The sequence below is a fragment of the Phyllostomus hastatus genome, unplaced genomic scaffold (genome assembly GCF_019186645.2).
Source record: "Phyllostomus hastatus isolate PE091 unplaced genomic scaffold, TTU_PhHast_1.1 phas_contig_86, whole genome shotgun sequence".
NCBI lineage: Eukaryota > Metazoa > Chordata > Mammalia > Chiroptera > Phyllostomidae > Phyllostomus > Phyllostomus hastatus.
Genome location: NW_025333977.1, coordinates 94518223 through 94533000, shown reverse-complemented (window position 1 = coordinate 94533000; position 14778 = coordinate 94518223). Strand labels below are relative to the sequence as shown.

Sequence of the window (14778 nt, the reverse complement as noted above, 5' to 3'; positions counted from 1 at the left end):
TCTAGGTCTGTGGTTTTCTTTTCTTTTTAAATTATATTTTATTGATTATGCTATTATAGTTGTCCTGACTTTTCCAACTTTGCCCTCCTCCACCCAGAATCCCCCACTCCCTCAGGCAATCTCCCCACCATTGTTCATGTCCAAGCATCATGCCTGTAAGTTCTTTGGCTACCCCATTTCCTATACTGTACTTTACATCCCCATGGCTATTCTGTAACTACCAATTTGTACTTCTTAACCCCCTCACCTCTTTACCCAGTCCCAACCCCCATCTGGCAACCACCAAAACCCTCTGTGTATCCATGATTCTATCTCTGTTCTTCTTGTTTGCTTAATGTGCTTTTTAGACTAAATTATTGATAGATTTGTAATTTTTGCCATTTTATTGTTCACAGTTTTGATCTCCTTTTTCTTAAATAAGTTCCTTAAACGTTTCATATAATAATGGTTTGGTGATGATGAACTCCTTTAGTTTTTTCTTGTCTGGGAAACTCTTTTATCTGTCCTTCGACTCTAAATGATAGCTTTGCTGGGTAGATCCATCTTGGCTGTAGGTCCCTGCTTTTCATGACTTTGAATATTTCTTGCCAGTCCCTTCTAACCTGCAAAGTTCCTTTTGAGAAATCAGCTGAAAGTCTTATGGACACTCTTTTGTAGATAATTATCTGCTTTTCTCTTGATGCTTTTAAGATTCTCTCTGTATCTTTAACCTCTGGCATTTATTATGATGTGTCTTGAGGTGGGCCTCTTTGCATCCATCTTGTTTAGGACTCTGTGCTTCCTGGACTTGCATGTTTATTGCCTTCAGCAAACTAGGGAAGTTTTCTTTCATTATTTTTTCAAGTAGATTTCCAGTTCTTGCTCTTTCTCTTCTCCTTCTAGCACCCCTATGATGAGAATGTCTGACCTCTTGAAGTTGTTCCAGAGGCTGTTTATACTATCCTCATTTTTTTTGAAAATTTTTTCTACTTGTTCTGATTGGTTGTTTTTTGCTTCCTTATGTTTCATATCTGTTGGGAACTGCCCTGCCTGGTTTCAGAAGCTGTAACCACCACCACCACCACCCCCCCCCCATGGCTAGGGCTGAGTGAGTGACCTTCAGACCATAAGCCACTAAGGAAACAAAGCTTATCTCCCTGGCAGGAGCACCACTTCTACTCCTTTTTCTTCACCCTGCCTGGCCCCTAATGCTTGATTGGTTAGTCAATGACAGGTAAAACTACCCAAGGGGGGAACAATCTAAGACAGGCAAAATCATGGGGAGGCCCCAGGGAAGGACTTGGGGGGCTATAGCAAAAAGAGGCAATGGACCCTCGCCCCTCGGCTTTAACTTAGTCTGAGTCCTCATTCTGTCTGTGAGAAGTCTCCTAATCTCTTGCCTGCCTTACTTCCCCTAGCTGATTTAAGCCTGAAACAATGCAAGTGGTGGGTGCAGCCCTGTGCTGGAAAGGAAGGGTTCCCCCAATGATCAGGCCTAAGAAACAATACACAAAATTCTGTGAAACCTCGTTTGCTAAGAATGCTCTCAGTTAAATGATAAGGGCCCAAGCAAGAAGTGAGTTTGTTCCTCAAAGTTTTATGGCTTTTTAGCTATCTGACCCTGACTCAGAATAAGCCCTCGTAGTTCTTTGTATGCTATCTATTGTTTGATCCTTACTGCCTGACAATGATTAATGAGCTTTACCTGTATTCCTGTGCAAAATGAACCCAATAAAAGCCCATTGAGGAAAAGGCTCTTAGCCCTTCTTTGAGAGATTAGCCACATTTCCTCCCCAAGCAGACCATGTCTTGGTAGACTTATTCTCATCCGTGGTAGCCAGGGGGTGCCCTTGCAGGCAGAGGCCCCCCCATATCACTGATTTGAATCTCAGCTTCATCCACTCTACTGTTATTTTCCTGTAAGTAAATTGTTCTTTATTTCAATTATACTGCTGGTGCCTTTCAAGCAGCTACTCTGGTGATGGAGCTCAGAGGGAGTGAGTGTGGGTAAGTCCGGGTGTGGATTCTTTAAGAGGAACTGCTTGGGGCTCCAGAAGTTTCTTGCACCAACTCAATACTCTCTGGTTTTTGCTGCCAGAAGTTATGGGGACTTATTTCCTGGCAACGACACCCTGGGCTGGGGGGGCCAGGTTTGGAGCGCTATTAATTGTTCCTGAGAAATTCTGCCTGAATTTTTATCCACCACATATGGATGAGGAACCAGAACATTCTGCATCTGTGCCCTTCCTACCAGTCTCAATGGATGTTGTTTCTTCAATTCTGTAGTTGTCAGACATCCATTCAACTTGATTTCTGATGTTCCTGAGTGATAGTCATTCTATATCTTAGTTGTAATTTTTTAAATATATTTATTGATTATGCTATTACAGTTGTCCCATTTTCCCCCTTCACTCTCCTCCACCCTGCACACCCTCTCCCACCCACATCCCCCTTTTAGTTCATGTCCATGTGTCATACTTATAAGTTCTTTAGCTTCTACATTTACCGTACTATTCTTACCCACCTGCTGTCCATTTTCTACCTACCATTTATGCTACTTATTCTCTGTACCTTTTCCCCCTCTCTCCTCCCATTGCCCTGTTGCTAACCCTCCATGTGATCTCCATTTCTGTGGTTCTGTTCCTGTTCTAGTTGTTTGCTTAGTTGGTTTTTGTTTTGCTTTAGGTGTGGTTATTAATAATTGTGAGTTTGCTGTCCTTTTACTAACATGTTTTTTATCTTCTTTTTCTTAGATAAATCCCTTTAACATTTCATATAATAAGGGCTTGGTGATGATGAACTCCTTTCACTTGACCTTATCTGGGAAGGACTTTATCTGCCCTTCCATTCTAAATGAAAGCTTTGCTGGATAGAGCAGTCTTGGATGTAGGTCCTTGCCTTTCATGACTTGGAATATTTCTTTCCAGTCCCTTCTTGCCTGCAAGATCTCTTTTGAGAAATCAGCTGACAGTCTGATGGGAACTCCTTTGTAGGTAACTGTCTCCTTTTCTCTTGCGGCTTCTAGGATCCTCTCCTTCATTTTAATCTTGGGTAATGTAATTATGATGTGCCTTGGTGTGTTCCTCCTTCGGTCCAACTTCCTTGGGACCCTCTGAGCTTCCTGGACTTCCTGGAAGTCTATTTCCTTTGCAGCTTGGGGAAGTTCTCCTTCATTATTTGTTCAAACCAGTTTTCAATTTGTTGCTCTTTCTCTTCTCCTTCTGGTATCCCTATAATTCAGATGTTGGAATGTTTAAAGATGTCATGGAGGTTCCTAAGCCTCTCCTCATATTTTTGAATTCTTGTTTCTTCATTCTTTTCTGATTGGATGCTTCTTTCTTCCTTCTGGTTCACTCCATTGATTTGAGTTCCAGTTTCCTTCCCATCATTATTGGTTTTCTGTACATTTTCCTTTATTGCACTCAGCATAGCATTCATTTTTTAATCTAATTTGTGACCATATTCAACCAATTCTGTGAGCATCCTGATTACCAGTGTTTTGAACTATGCAACTGATAGGTTGGCTATCTCTTCGTCTCTTAGTTGTATTTTTTTCTGGAGCTTTGATCTGTTCTTTAGTTTTGACCATTTTTTTTGTCTTTATGCACCTGTTACATAGTAAGGAGAGGAGCCTTAGGTGTTCACCAGGGCGGGGTAACTTCCATTGCTGGGTTGTGATGCTGTATGTGGGGGAGGGGTTCAAGAGGGAACAATGGCGCTTGTTCTGCTCTCTGCTGGATTTCAGTCACTTCCCCCACTTCACACAAGCAAATTGGGCCCTTCTGATGCTGATTCCTGGGTGGGTGGGTTTGTGTACATTCTAGGACCCTTGGGTCTCTCCAATGAACTCTCCTGTGAGGCTGGGAGTTTCTCCTGACACCTCAATTCCCACAGGTGTTTTCAATCGGTGTTTTGAGGCTTTATTTCCCGGTGCTGGGACCCTGGGTTGCAAGATCTGTCTTGCTCCCCAGTTTTGCCTGGTTTATCTGCACGCAAATGTGGGATCGGCTGGTCTGCCAGTTGTCTTGTGCACCATGACCCTCCACAATCCACCACCTCACTGGGTCTGCCAGCTGCTGCCTTGCAAGCCCCGGGTCTGCCAGCCACCGCTTTGCCTCGAACCCTCTCTGCCTGGCCACCCGACTCCACCCCTCCTATGGGTCTGGATGAATGTTTCTACTTTAACTCCTTGGTTGTCAGACTTTCATAGAGTTCAATTTTCTGCTAGTAGTGGTCGTTTTTTGTTTCTAAATTATTGTTGTCCTTATTTTGGTTGTATGAGGAGGCACAGTGTGTCTACCTACACCTCCATCTTGGCTGGAAGTCTTCATTAACTTCTTGATGTGTGGCAGAGTTTGGACTGAGACACTTATAGTTTGGCAAGGTTATCAGTTATTAGTTAACACTTCAAACTTCTCGGGTAGCTATAGTTAGCTTTACTGAAAGAACCTAAGAGTAGGACATGAACAAATTAGCTTAGGTCAACTTCTTACAACTACTTATAACAATCTACAAAGCAAGCTTTTCTTTATCCTTTTCTACCTCTTCTCCCTCCAAAAGTCCAGAATCTACTCAATCACAAAAGTTCCCCATTATGCAAGTCCACAGTATTCTGCAATACTGAACAGGGCCAGTCTTCAAAATTGCTTTTTGCAATACCTTCCCCTACCCACAAGTCAAGACTAATACAATACTCACTAGAGTACTGTAACAGACCCTTAACACTTGCAGTAATTGTGGGTGAAAAGGGGCTCTGTAGTAACCGTGAGTAACATCACAGGGTCATCTGATCATAAATTCCTAACTGGTCATGTCCTGGTGGGTAGTCACCCAAATCCAGGAAAACATTTATCTTCCTCTTAAGCAATCCCATCCATGGTTTTTGTGCATTTAGGTTAACACACCTTTTCTTTTTCTGTTTAATTTTATTTTCCTTAACACACCTTTGAAATGCCTCTTATTCAGACCCCTCAGCAGAACACCTAATCTTCTTAAGTATCCTGTAATTCAATCATAGAGATATCCCTGTCTTGCTTTCCCCTCATTCCTGTAAACTTCAGATTCCCTCCTTACTTTCCCTCCTTAATTCCGAATGTATTACAGAAACTTCAAACTGTCATTCTGGAAATGACTTTTCTTAGTCCGTTGAGATCTTGCTTCCAAGTGTGTCCTCTGCTTGGCTCAAATAATTTCTATAAAAAGGGTTTTTTTGGTTTTTTTTACACAGTTGGATTTTTTTTAAGAGGGGAAGGATTATACATCTTTTCATTTCTACTTGACTTCTCCTTTTCTCTTTCCAGTAACAGCATGATGGCAAGGCCTGAATTAGGATGAGCTCAAGAATACAATCTTTCAAAGTATTCCCATTTTGGATATTGGTAACACCAAGGTCCTATCTAAGCAAACTTGAGAAGCAAAGTACATTTGTCAATGCTTTACCACCTCTTACAAAATTATTGCGTGGTGTTCATCTTTGAACTTGCAGGACGTCCTATGAAGCTCTCCCTTACCCTGAGGGTTCTCCTCCCTCTTTTCTCTAAGAGACTAATAACGTCTCACCTAGAATTTGGATTAATGGATTAGTAAAATTCACACCAAAAATCGTGGGAGGGGTAGTGTCTAAATCCTTTAGGGGATATTTGCAACAAAGAAAATATCTTAGTCCAAACAAATTTCTTACTCATTGAATATACTAGGACATAATTTCAACATCCATTTGCCAAAAGAAAATACCTGAGATTACTCTTCTATCTTCAACCATTGCTTCATCTCTCTTTAGCAAAACATCTCAGGGCCTTCCATTATAAGTGAGAAGAGGCCTCTAGAATTCAATAAATTTCTTTTTTTCATAGTTTAATGCATTTTAATAGCAAACTTACATGAACAGCACAGAGATGGACAACATTAAAAACATATAGTTGCAGGTAGGACAATTCAGAACGCATAGTGAGTGGATGGAATCTAATGTCTGATTAAAATTCTACAAACACTATTTAGTTGCCATTAATAAGAAATTTACTTCTTTTCTGCCATGGCTGGTGTTGCTTATTGGATTGAGCACCGGCCTGTGAACCAAAAGGTTGCTGGTTTGATTCCCAGTCAGGGAACATGGTCCCCAGTTGGGGGGGTGTGACAGGCAACCACACATCAATGTTTTGCCCCTTTCTGTCTCCCTCCTTTCCCTTCTCTCTAGAAATAAACAAATAAAATCTTTTTTAAAAATAGAAATTTACTTGTTTTAAAAAATTCAAGTGCTGGCATTGTCCAGAAAAATTTTACAGGTTTATTTAAAATTGTTACCACTTTCATCTGCTGAAACTTGTTCACTGAAACATTTTGACTTGCATTAATGCTTTATGTCCTCACATTTATATTTAAAAAATTCACACACAAATGAGAATGGAAAAACTGGCAATCCCTAATTTCCATCCCCTATTGTAACAGGGTGCAGTCAAGCCAGGGTGGGGGGGTGCAAATAGGGATTTGTAATGGGGTCCAGAACTCAAGGTGGCCAGGAAAATATTAGAAAAAAATATATAGGCTGTCCTCACCCCCACCAGTCTGAGCTGGGGGATGGGACACATGGAGCAGGAACATTGGGAGCTGTTTTGCATAGCAACAGCTTTGCAGCTAACCTCTGGCATGCTCATTTAACATATTTGTAACCTTTAACTGGTTTCATGGATATGTTAAATGGCTATGGCTATGCTTTGAGCCAAGGGGATGGAAGTGACTTTCACCCATGATGTAACTGGGAGGCAACTCCCCCTGATTACAGTACCTGCATGAGAGCTTGGAGATGATTGGCTCCACCCCATGGGGGCCATGCCTGCCCAGATTTACTATAGCAACCCAGTAAAGCTGGAAGAATACAGAAATGCTGGCAGGTGTAACTGATTGTGGGAGGAGTCGGAAATGGGGCTATAGAGGAAGATTGGCACTGGGATTTAAACCCATGTGTGGCATCCATGCCAAAGGGGGGGACCACTTGACTTGGGTGAGAGTCAGGACCACGTGACTTTGGGTTGCTCCCTTTTGCTACATAGCTTAGGAAGCAGAAGAGACTTTTCCTGGAAAAAAGGAGGTGAAAGGACTCTTGCTGGTGGGTCATGAGAAAGTGCCACATGGCTTTGGATTAACTAGAGACTGTGGCAGCAGAACAGCTGATGGTGCCAGGAGCCTGAATCACGGACTTCTACTTCTTTTCCTGAGATACGGTACCCCGGACTAGGCAGAGGGAGAAGGAAGGATGGTGTGCATCTGTGGGTATTCTAAAGGACTTTAGTATTTTAACGAAGACATTAAGTCATTACTCTAAGTCCGTATAACTTTAAAAAAAAAAAGATTTTATTTATTTATTTTTAGAGAAAGGGAAAGGGAAGAAGAAAGAGAGGGAAACATCAATGTGTGGTTGCCTCTCCCATGCCCCACACCAGGGACATGGCCTGCAACCCAGGCACGTGCCCTGACTGGGAATCAAACTAGCAACCCTTTGCTTCACAGTCCAGCATTCAAGCCACTGATCCACACCAGCCTGGGTGTGAATCTGTATAACCTTTAAATAAATAATTCCTTTCCTTTTCACCAATCTCTGGCATTGAGAGATGTCTTTACTCTGGTGGCGGGCAAAGTAAGCCTAGTACAGTGGGGGTGGAGGGAACCCATGGAGAAAAAGGGGGGTCCTTTTGGTAAAAGTATATCATTTACCCCCCCTTCCCGCACCGGGTCTGTTCTGTAACACTATTTTTCACCTGCAGTCATAGGCTCACGTACCTTTTGATTCCATCGGGGGTGGGGGAGGTGGAAATTTATCATGTAGAACCACAAATAACAGGAAGAAGAGAACTTTTTCCTCTTTTTTTGGGGGGGGGAGGTCTTCTGGTAAAGGCTGGAAGATCTATTAGACAAATTCAAAAAGAACTGTAAGCATTAAGAAGAGAATTTTTAAAAAGAATGAAATGTTTCTCATCATACAGGATTCACAAGCATGTTCTCCAAATATGTGGCATGCTACCCAATGTCTTTTGGCAAGGTTGCTACACACTTGGCATGGACGGTACACAGGCTGGTGTCCCCAAAAGGCCAACCAGATAAGCTTCACTTGCCTCCTGCAAAGCACCAATCACTACACTCTGGAATGGCAGGTCTGTTTTGAAGTCCTGAACAATATCTTATACAAGGCACTGGAAGGGAAGTTTGCAAATCAGAATTTTAGCAGACTTTTGATAATGCCTAATTTCAGAATGCCATGGTATCAGGCCTGTAATGATGAGGTTCTTTACCCCTTCAGTAGAGGGTGTATGCCTGCAGGCAGCTTTAGAAGCCAGTTGCTTCCTTGGTGCTTTACACTGGTCAATTTGCAGGCAATCTGCTTGGTAGCAGCCATGGTATAGAGGCCTAACTTGCCCTGTTTCTACTTCAGCTGGAGCTAGGGGATCTAGAGGCTGTGTTGGTATTAGAGAATGATGACAGAGTGGAGACGGTGGCTAACACCATTAATTTTCTTGACTGGCAGAATGATTAGATGCTAACAAGGAGAAGTGGCTCTGTAGAAATCCAAAGAACTGGGACTAGAAAACAGATAGGTATGTACCTTGTTGACTGAATGGCACAAACAGAAACTATAATCCAAAGGTTTTAGATTAGTACACAACTCACTGAAACCAGAAAAGTAGGTGTTTGTGCTGCCTGTCACTACAAGGACCAATAAGGAGAGAAAAGGATTGAATCTTTATGGGTGCTTTATTCAGGGGCTGGCAATCTGAGAAGATGGGGTTATGTACCATAAAAACCATCTTGACCTTTCATTTCAAGGTGACCTTTTTATAAGGAGAAGAAAGGGTGAGTAAGGGGTTTGGAAAAAAGGTTAATTGGATTAGAGTTGCAGTCCAGTGGCATTTTCCTCCTACTTATTTATCCGTTGATCAACAATTCTTTATCTGTACCCCGAGCTTGCTCTCTGGAACTCAATGGCTTGCAGACCCTCTGGGGCACAAAGGTTGAATAGTTTGTTGACCTGCAGTCACTTGGTAATACATTCCAGTTCCTGGAGTAAAAGCTTTCCACATGAATTAGTCACTTGCACCTCTCAGCTATGACCGAGGCTAAAATCTTTAACTCTTGAGTTCACTGTGAAACTTGAAAAGTTGGCATTCATTCTGCCTGTCATTACCAGAACCAATAAGTAGACACAAGGATTGAATCTTTATGGGCACTTTATTCAGATGCTGGAGATCTGAGAAGACTGGATTATGTACCCTAAAATCCATCTTAACATCTCAAGCTGACTTTTTCTTCTCCTTCTCCTCCTCCTTTTCATAAGGAGAAGTAAAGGATGGGCAAGGTGTTTGGAAAAAAGGTTAGTTAGATAAGAGTTGCAGTTAGACATTGATTTTCCTGGTATTTCTTTATCTGCACGGTGGATATTCCCTCTCTGGAACACAATGACTCAAAAGATGCTTGCAGACCTCCTCAGGCACAAAGGTTGAATTGCTTGTCCACTCCCTGAAAAAAAAAAACAACAGCTTTCCATAGGTATTAACACTTAAGCCTATTTATAACTACAGCTAAAATCTTTAAGTCTTGTGTTCCCCTGTCAACTTCCTGGCTTCTAGGAAGTGCCTCCTTATACCAAAATTAAAGGACTATATATTTCTGACTTTAAACTAATGTTTCATTAATCTGGGTCAAATTAAATTGTTTTACACCTTAATTTTTATTTACAACACACACAACAATTGAAACTATCCTATCTATAACAGTTCCCAATCTAAAATTTGAAATCTTTCAATAAAATCTTCCTATTTCCTACATGCAACTCCTATACTTTTTTTTGCCATTAACTTATTTCTAGGTACTTTATATTTTGACCTATTATAAATGGTAGATTTTTAAGATTATATTCTGTATTTGTTGCTAGTGTTTACCAATATAATTGACTTTTACACATTAGTGTTGTATACAGCAAACTGGCTAAATTTCTTATTCTTATAATTTACCATGTATTCTTATAGGTCTCCTGTGTTCTCAACCTTATCAGCAAGTAACAAGTTTTGTTTTTTTTTGTATCTTACTTTCTAATTCTTATATTTTTTTTTCTTAGTGCACTAACTAGGATATTCAACTTCAAATTTAAATCAAAGTCAATAAAATGGGTACCCTTGTTTTGTTCTGATCTTCAAAAGAATACTTTCTATGCTTCACCAGAGTATGCCTCCTTGCTACAAGCTTTTGATACATATTTAATTGGATTAATGAAGTTCAACCCTTACTTGCTAAAATACATATTTTTAAAATTATGAGTTGACTTTTACTAAATGCTTCATCTATTGAGATGCTCATTTAATATATTAATTTGATCAATTACATTTTAAATTTTGTAAATTTCACATAACCCTACTTGATTGGGGTGCACTATCTTTTTTATACATTGCTAGATTTGATTTTTCATGAATGATACCACCCTATAATTTTCCTTTTCACATATTGTTTTGGTATCAGTTATGCTATTCTCACAATAGAATTTGGAGATTGTTTTCTGCATTCTAAGATAGTTCATGCAGGTTTGGAATTCTTTTCCTTGAATATTTATAGAGCTTGTGAGTAGAACTGCCTGGGACTTTGCTTTAAATCTTACCTAGGAAATAGGGAAGAACTAGTCCCATAAAATGGTTCAGAAGAGAGGAAAACAAAAATAAACTTATTGCACCTGTGAATGAAAAAGGGCTCTGTAATAAACCTGACCAAAAGTAACCTTACAGGTGATCTGATAGTAAATTATTGACTGAGCAGGTTATAGTGGGTAATCACACCCAGGCCTATAAAATGTTTATTTTTTAAAATTTATTTTTAAAATATATTTTATTATGCTCTTACAGTTGTCCCAGATTTTTCTCCCATGTAATCCTCTCACCCTATACCCACCTTCCCACCAGCATTCCCCCACCTTAGTTCATGTCCATGGGTTATACATATAAGTTCTTTGGCTTCTCCATTTCCTATACTGTTCATAACCTGCCCCTATTTTCTACCTACCATTTATGCTACTTTTCCCTGTACCTTTCCCCCATTCCCCTCCTCCCCTTCCCTGCTGATAACCTTCCATGTGATCTCCATTCCTGTGATTCTGTTGCTGTTCTTGTTGTTTACTTAGTTTTCCTTAGATTTTTTTGTTTTTGTTTTGATAGTTGTGAGTTTGTTGTCATTTTACTGTTCATAATTTTGATCTTTTTCTTAGATAAGTCCCTCTAACATTTCATATAATAAGGGCTTGGTGATGATGAACTCCTTTAACTTGACCTTATCCGGGAAGCACTTTATCTGCCCTTCCATTCTAAATGATAGCTTTGCTGGATAGAGTAATCTTGGATGTAGGTCCTTGCCTTTCATGACTTCGAATACTTCTTTCCAGCCCTTTCTTGCCTGCAAGGTTTCTTTTGAGAAATCAGCTGATAGTCTTATGGGCATTCCTTTGTAAGTAACTGTCTCCTTCCCTCTTGCTGCTTTTAAAATTCTCTCCTTACCTTTAATCTTGGGTAAAGTAGTTACGATATGTGTTGGTGTGTGCTTCCCGGGTCCAACTTCTTTGGGATTCTCTGGGCTTCCTGAAAGTCTATTTCCTTTGTCAGATTGGGGAAGTTCTCCTTCATTATTTGTTAAAGTTAAGTTTTCAATTTCTTGCTGTTGTTCTCCTTCTGGCACCCCTATGACTTGGATATTGGAATGTTTAAAGTTGTCCTGGAGGTTCCTAAGCTTCTCCTCATTTTTTTTTTAAATTCTTTTCTTCATTCTGTTTTGGTTGAATGTTTATTTCTTCCTTCTGGTTCAAGTCATTGAGTCCAGTTTCCTTCCCTTTACTGTTCGTTCCCTGTATGTATTTCATTTTTATTCTGCATAGCCTTCACTTTTTCCTGTTTTGCGACCATACTCAGCCATTTCTGTGAGCATCCTGATTACCACTGTTTTGAACTCTGCATCTCAGAGGTTGGCTGTCTCCTTGTTGCTTAGTTCTATTTTTGAAGCTTTGATTCATTCTTTCATTTGGGCCATATTTCTTTGTCTCTGCACACCTGTTACGATGTAAAGGGCAGACAGAGCCTTAGGTATTTGCCAGGGTGGGCAAACCACGTTGCTGTGTTGTGCTGCTATATGTGGGGAAGGGGTCCAAGAGGAAACAATGCTGCTTGCTCGGCTGTCTGCCGGATTTCAGTCACTCCCTGCCCCCGCCCCAGAAGCAAATTGGGCCCTTCTGGTGATGATTCCCAGGTGAGTGGGTTTGTGTATGTTCTAGGACCCTGTGGGTCTCTCCAACAAACTCTCCTGCGAGGCTGATTTTCCCATTGCTGCAACCCTCACAGGTTTTCACAGCTGTCGTTTTGAGGTTTTAGTTCCCTGCACTGGAACCCTGGGTTGTATGGGCTCTCACTTTACAGTTGTTCCTCTGGGTTTATCTGCTTGCAAATGTGGGACTGCCCTGTCCTCTGGCCACCGCCGCCTTGCTGTATGTCCTCTCCGGCCACTGCCTCATGTCTCCATGCCTCCCACCAGTCTGGATGAGTATTTCTTCTTTAACTCTCTGGTTATCAGACTTCCATACAGTTCAATTTTCTGGCAGTTTTTTTTTTTTTTTAATTTGTTGTCCTTCTTTTGGTTGTGTGAGGAGGCAAAGTGTATCTACCTACACTTCCACCTTGGCTGGAAGTTAAAAGTTTATTTTTGCCTTAAGCAAACCCTATGATTGTTCTTGTTCATCTAGGCCAACACACCTTTGAAATGTCAGGAATAATCTTTCTCAGACCCCTGGGAAATGAAACCTCTCTCAAGAGACCACATAATGTTAGCTGTTCTGTAATCTAGTCCCTACCTTGCTTCCGCCCACCTTCATGTAATCGTCCTTATATTCCCTCCTTCATTCCAAATATACAAAAACAAAAATAAAAACAAAAACAACAAAAAACAAAAAAAACCCTGCAAAAATTCTCTGGAGCATTTGAGGTCTTGCTTCATTCATGTCAGTTTGGCTCAAATAAACTCAAAATTCTCTATAGGTTTGGATGTTTCTTACTTCCACACATCTTTCAAGAACTGTCAATATCTGGTTGTAATGCAGAGGAAGTCAAGTTTTCCTTTGGGAAAGTGACTTGGATTGAGGAACCCCCCCCTTTTTAATTGTATTTTCCCCCATTACTATTTAGTCCCCTTATTCTCCCCCATCTCCTGCAATTACCGCACTGCTGTTGTTCACTAGTCCTTTTTCCTCAATCCCTCTCTCTCCCTTAGCTGTTACCCTGCTCTGTCTCTATAAGGAGTCTTATCTGTAATGTTGAAACTTAAAAAAAAAATGTACTTTTTTTGAGATAATGTATTTTTGTATTACATTCTTGAAAACTGTAGACTAAAAACGATTACAGGAAGATGGGCTTTCTGGAGCATTTGGAATTTGGGAAGATACCTATCAATGTTTTCTCCTCATAAGAATACGGCTTTGGTGATACCAACTCTGACTCAAGAAGAGCCGTTTCTAAGCAGAATGTTTCATCTAAATTCTTCGAAGATGGTGGTGTAAACCTGAGTACGGTGGCGTAGTAGCAAGAATTGGATCTTTTTCACCTATGCCCGGATCTCTGAGACCGTTAGTGGCAACAGCATCCCTGAGATGGAACTGGGGTGAGGAAAAGCTACCAGACCTTTTGCTCTGGGCCAGTGAATTTCTGTTCCTGCTCTAGGTGGCTGCCTCCTGTTAGAGTAAATCAATCACTCCTTCAAGTATTTATAGCAGGTACTATGGCCTCTTCCCCTGATGGATTACTAATTGCAAAACTTCAACTATAAATTGTATTTGTTTTCATTAGCTATATAAACATTCTTTTTCAGCTAGAGGCCTAAAAGTCTGCAAAGTTGTTTCCAGTCAGACCAGCTGATGAGTAACAGAAAGGTGAACTTCTAGCTGGGTAACATTAAGCCAATTAATTTCCCTGGCCTTTTCCCTCTCATCTAAAAGTGAGCACATTAATCCTTATTTGGTGATACAATATCAAAGATGTTTTTGTACCCCTCAATATTCTTATGTCTAGACCTAACTCCAATGTGATAGTATGAAGAGGTGGAGCCTTTGAGGGATGTTTAGGTCAACAGGGTGCCCTTGTAAGAGGCCCAGAGAGCGCCTTTGCCCATCTGCCAAGTGAGAACGAACACAGCAGCAGTCTGAGAGCCAGAAGCAGGCCCTCACCAGACACCAAATCTTGCCAGCTTCTTGATCTTGGCCTTTGTAGCCTTGATACTGTGAAAATTAAATTTGTTTTTTACAAGCCACTCAGTTTATGGCAGTCTGTAATAACAGCCAAAATGAAGTAAGACGTGGGAAGAGCTATAAAAAATTTGAGATTGTGCAGTTCTTACATGTGGTGGATCCTGGCTGGCAGGATCTGTGTTTATGCTGTGGCTGCTCGTGAACAAATACACATAAACAGAAGTCCTGTGGAGAAAAAGGGATGGCATGACCACTCTCTGAGAGAGAGGGCGAGAGGGCCAGAGAGCCCAGTCCCTGCCTGGCCAGCCTTTCAATGCTTCTCTGGGTACATTACATGGAGGGTAGTCCTCATTTACTATGCACAGGTTCATTGCAGGGGACTGCCTTTTACAAATAACAAAGGAAAGAATGCTGTTAATTACTTCAAAGGGAAGAATGTTGCAGATCAGGAGGGAAAGTGGTTGAACCTGTCACACTCCACACTTGAGAGGTTTAGCTCAGATTTTAGGAAGTTGCAGTAAGCTCTTGCTGTCTCAATTCAGGGTGAGGGA

At 40.9% G+C, this 14778-nt stretch overlaps 1 non-coding gene across 1 annotated transcript; it reads right to left on the bottom strand.

Moving 5' to 3' along the window:
* Positions 1–7848: 7848 nt before the first annotated feature.
* LOC123827610 lies at positions 7849–7911 on the bottom strand. Its single transcript, XR_006787269.1, has one exon. It is a non-coding gene; the product is annotated as a U7 small nuclear RNA (small nuclear RNA).
* Between the last annotated feature and the right edge of the window lie 6867 nt (positions 7912–14778).